The sequence below is a fragment of the Pelobates fuscus genome, chromosome 12 (assembly GCF_036172605.1).
Source record: "Pelobates fuscus isolate aPelFus1 chromosome 12, aPelFus1.pri, whole genome shotgun sequence".
Classification (NCBI taxonomy): Eukaryota; Metazoa; Chordata; class Amphibia; order Anura; family Pelobatidae; genus Pelobates; species Pelobates fuscus.
In genome coordinates, this window is record NC_086328.1 from 117,695,912 (window position 1) to 117,701,226 (window position 5,315).

The 5,315-nt window shown below is 37.1% G+C and overlaps 1 pseudogene; it reads left to right on the forward strand.

Annotated features, from left to right (window-relative positions):
* The first annotated feature begins 946 nt into the window (after positions 1–946).
* LOC134578551 (ADP/ATP translocase 2-like) lies at positions 947–1,625 on the forward strand (annotated as a pseudogene).
* The last annotated feature ends 3,690 nt before the right edge of the window (positions 1,626–5,315 follow it).

Below are 5,315 nucleotides of genomic sequence, written 5' to 3' on the forward strand. Positions count from 1 at the left end.
ACTGAAATTAATAGGTTAAGTAGTGACAGCTGTGAAGAAGAGCCTGTGTTTGCCAGGGGTTCGGAATTAAGGAAAGTAATTGAAGTGAACTAATCCAAGGTCACTGCTATATACACTGAGAGTCAATTGCCTTTGGCAGTGAAGTTAGAATTGGGATGAGCTTGTTTTGCACAGGGCAAATCCAGCCGAGCACATTTATTTCCCTTAAGGGTACAATTTACATTGCAATGCAATTAGATATCAAGCATTATCATTTCCCAACCACATCAGGTTATGTAAGTCTAGCTAAATATGTGTCTTACCCAGGAAGGTCAGGCAAGAAATGGTTAATGAACAGAAAAATGTAACATAATGGAGAGAATAAACACGAAGTATTTTACATAGTTATATATAATGTCAATTTATCAAGCCTTAATAATTTTACATGATAAAGAAATGTGGCGATACTGTGCTTTTTAGAATATTAACAAAATTTAATTATGGGCATAATACAAATGTTTGGGACAAGTTCACACTAAGCACTAAGACCATCAGAGGAGGAGCTAGGTATTTAATTAAAAATTATGTTTAGTGAATTCACTATTAACTTACAGAATTTCAAACTACTTAAAGTTACATTTTGGAAGTTGGTTATTAACACAACAGTAATTTTTCAATACTAAGCTAAAGTATGTCATCTGACCGTTTGATGAGTTGCTTAAACATTATCTTGCGTTTGGCTTAAGTCCTTTTTGTCTTTGTATGAAGTCTTGTTTTCATTTTCAATAGTCAGAAAAATTCTGCAGCTTCTTACTTAGTTCGCCAATATCACAAATGCTTTATCAAAGCTTCTTAGACAGGGATTTCATTCAGAATAAATTAACTCCTTAAGGACGGAGGCAGTTATACACAATCTGATAAAAAGAAAATCAAAACAAAACTTTGGCTCAGCCTTTGTGCTCTTTTAGTGCTGCAGCAGGAGCCACTCACCGACTGAACCAGCAAATCACCATGAGCAACACGGCCATCTCATTCGCCAAGGACTTCCTGGCCAGCAAGGTGTGGCCGCTGCCATCTCCAAGACTGCTCTAGCCCCTATTGAAAGAGTCATGCTTCTCCTGCAAGTCCAGCATGCAAGCAAACAGATCACCACTGACAAGCAGTACAAGGGCATTTTGGCTGTGTTGTCCGTATTCCCAAAGAACAAGGTTTCCTGTCTTTCTGGTGCAGTAACCTTGCCAATGTGATCCAATACTTCCCAACTCAGGCACTTAACTTTGCCTTCAAGGACAAATACAAGAAGATTTTCCTGGACGATACTGATAAGAGGACCCAGTTCAGGCACTGCTTTGCTGGTAACCTGGCATCTGTTGGTGCTGCCGGTGCCACTTCCCTCTGCTTTGTCTATCCTCTTGACTTTGCCAGAACACGGCTGGCTGCTGATGTGGGCAAGGCTGGAGCTGATCGTGAGTTCAAGGTGACTGCTTAGTCAAGATCTTCAGATCTGATGGTCTTGAAGGTCTTTACCAAGGCTTCAATGTACTGTTCAGGGCTTTATCATCTACAGAGCAGCTTATTTTGGAATATACAGGATGCAGCAGAACCGATTAAGCAGTTTTAAGGGGTCAATGCTCAGGCTGAGGTGAGGGGAGTCAGGTGCACCTGGTCTCATTGTGTTCTGTCCGTCACCCCATTTCAGTAGCCAATATGGTTTGGACTGGAGTGCATTGAGGCTTTGACCGTGAATTCTGAACATTATGTTGGAAAATTTTCTGCAGCCAAGAATGGAAGAGATTGTTGAAGAAGAGGAATTGAGGGAGTTCTGGTTCCAACTGGATGGGGCTACAGCCCACATAGCCCGAAATTCTCTCAATGTTTTGAAAGAAATGTTTCCCGGATGTCTGGTCTCTCTGAGGGGTGATGTGGGGTGGCCGGCATGGTCACTAGATTTTAGCATTTGCAATTTTTGTTCTTTGGTTATATCTGAAAGAGAAAGTGTTCAAACATTGCCCTCACAACCTACCAGAGCTAAGGGAGCAGATTATTGAAGAAGTTAACGCCATACCCCGCAATATGTGTGAACGAGCTGAACAAAACTGCAGAGATCGTCTCCAACAGTGTGTTGCTGCTAATGGCTGTCTTCTCAAGGAAATTATTTTGAAAACTTAATGAATGAATATAAAATGGTATTTACTGCTGAATTCGAAAATAAAAACAGTTTTTCTCTATATACCTCAGTTAATTTTGTATAACCCCTCAAACTGCTTAATCTGTTCTGATTTAACCTGTATGATAAAGTCAAAAGGTTAACTGACATTATTGTTTACATAATAAGGAATTGTGGAAATTGATCTGATTTCAGGAAAAGACACATGAGCTGCACAATAGCATAGTCTTTTTTCCCCAATTTGATTATTCTGATTTATAACCTTAATTAAAGGAGGACTATAGGGTCAGGAACACAAACATGTATTCCTGACCCTTTAGTGTTAAAATCACCATTTAGGTTGCTTGCCCCTCCTTTCCACCTATAAAATGTAATAAAACTTACCTTATTTCCAGTGTCGAACGGCACTGGACCCTCCCCCGATCCATCTCCTTGACTGACATAATCAGAATTTATGATTTCAGCCAATCCAATGCTTTCCCATACCGAAAGCATTGGGTTGACTGAGATCAGCAAGGAGGTGGGTCTCGGGCCAAAGGCTGGCTTGGCCAATCAGCATATCAATACATATCTATGATAAAGGTTCAGCATCTCCAGGCAGAATGAAGACGTAGGACAGAACATATCATAACACAGCAATTATAGATTGTTTTGCAGACAAATTTAAGAATTAAAATTATATGCACTTACATAAAGTTTTGACAATATACAGTGCCCATTGTTTTGCAATATTTCCTACAGGGGTCTAAAAATTTTAGCCTAAAAGCAAAAATACAACTTTTCTCACATAGAGTAGGTGTGACAAAATATGTAAATAAAAATGGTCAAATACCTTGCTTATAGGTATTTTCCATGATCCTGAAGGCATTGCTAATAATACAGCTTACTAAAAACCCCAATTGAATCTAAAATAAATGTGTTTGAGTATGATGCCAACTTATAGTAAATACAGTTAAATCATATATTTCTAAAGTAACTTTATTTAAAACTAAATAAGCAATCTTTATTAATCTCTGGACCGCTTATATAAAGATGACAGTGAAATGGTAGAGTCCATTCACTCCTCCTCTCTCCCTGACTGTAGGAATGATGTGAGCCCTTAGGGGTTTTACATATTGAAATGCAGTCACATGACTGTAAGAATGGTATCACCCATTGAAACTCTTGTACCCAACCATATTTACTTCACTTCATTTACTTCACTTCACGTATGTGTCATTACTGTAGACTTTCCACTATTAAAAAAAAACGTTTTCCACAGCTTTTTTTTATTTACAAGACTAAGCACTTATGTAATGTCCATTTTGTGAAGTGGAACTAATGCTCTACATCCTGCTTTGGACAGCAGTACCAAATTGTCTTAAAATATATCAGCATTCTAATTAAAAAAAATCTAACTGGTCTATTCCATTTAGATTTCAATTAAATTGTCTTGTACAACACGGTGATTCATCCTGTTTACCATGTGGATAAATGTGCACTAAGCTTGCAGTATTAATAAATATTATGGTACTTTGGGAAGAACGTACAAAATATTTTTTTTTTGTCTGTACTTAAAATTGTAGACTGTAATACCACTATAAATAATCAATTTCTATATACTGTAAGCTGGTACTAGATGTTCCATACAGAGCATTTTATTCCCTCGATACTGGGAAACAAACTGAGTTTGGTACGTTGAACTGCAAGGTTGGCTGAGAATTGAAAAGAACTAGTTGTACTAATAAAAAACACTCTAAGATAATGTATCTTAAAAATGAATCTGTCTGCAATTTAAATTACTGGACATGTGTATATTCTCAATGGTAAAAATATCACAAAGGCTTTGCAGAAATATGATTTGTTTTCAAAGACACAAGAGAACCTCCATACAATAGACCTTTCACTGTTCATAAGTATTCATTCTTGAATCAGTGAGTTGACATCCTGGCATCTTTATTTACAAAAGAGACAGATCTAGGCACACTTAGAATACATTGTATATATCACCCCACATCTAAGAAATTCCAAAAGTTTCTTAATACAGGATAGGCTTGGAAATTAGATTTTTTTTATGGACTATAATTTGTCAGAATTTTTGCCCATGGAGTGATGGTTTGAGCTCCCTACCTCTGAGCCAAAATGTAGCCAAATCGCAATCAAATTTACTTAAGTAATGGCCAAACGTGTTTGTTTTATTTAATAGTTCTAAATTTTGCTCATGGAGTCAAAACAAGTGATGAGTAATTGGAAAAAAGATGGTTGATGTTTAAGGGACAGTCACTAAATGTTGATTTCATTCACAGATCAAGTGAGAAGAAAATGATAAAAGGAGGATCTGCTAGCAGGATTCTTGGTGATCCAATGGGTGTTGGCAACATCCCTAAAAGTGCTACTGGCTGGCTCACTGGTGTAGAAGCATGTGGTCTGCACTTCCTTCAAGTGCAGACCACAGGACACACTCCTTCTTGTCAATGCTCATTCAGTAAGTCGGAGCATTGCCATGGCCAAGTGCTCCATCGTAAACTGTAAAAGTTATTTAACATATTCCTAGAAAGCTAACATATTAACTAAATGTATTGCAACCAACCTGGCCCCCTCCTTGACAGATGGAACTCCAGGGCCCAGTTGCCATAGCGACCATTGACACCTTGGTAGTTCAAGCACTGTAGTTTTTAGTAAATACATAAAATAAATGTAGCAAGATAGTGCAAAGTAATTACTGATAATAAATGATAAAATAATTGATTGTATATATAAAAATAAATCAGTTGAATTAAAAAATAGCTCAAGTACCTTTCAGGTCTTATAAGGGCAAGTAATAGCTGCTGGAGCTAGGCTAAATAGCAACAACAAAAAATGAAATAAAATAAAATAAATGCATAACTGTCAATATAATGCTATAAAGTGCCCACAAACAGAGGAAAGAGTCAAATTTTCATGATGTCACAGCAAGAAAGAAAAAACTGATGCCTGTGATAATTATCTTATATGCTCTGGTTGCTCCCTTTGGACATCTGACCCTGTAACTAGTAATAAGTCCAATGTAGTAGATGTTAAACAATATGCCAAGAATCTTGTGACCAAAGTTTCCATTTTTAATGAATAGCTATGTCCATGTCCATTTTACTAGCACTAACTAATGAAATGAGAGAGATATTCTAAGTACCATGACTATATCAATCATTTG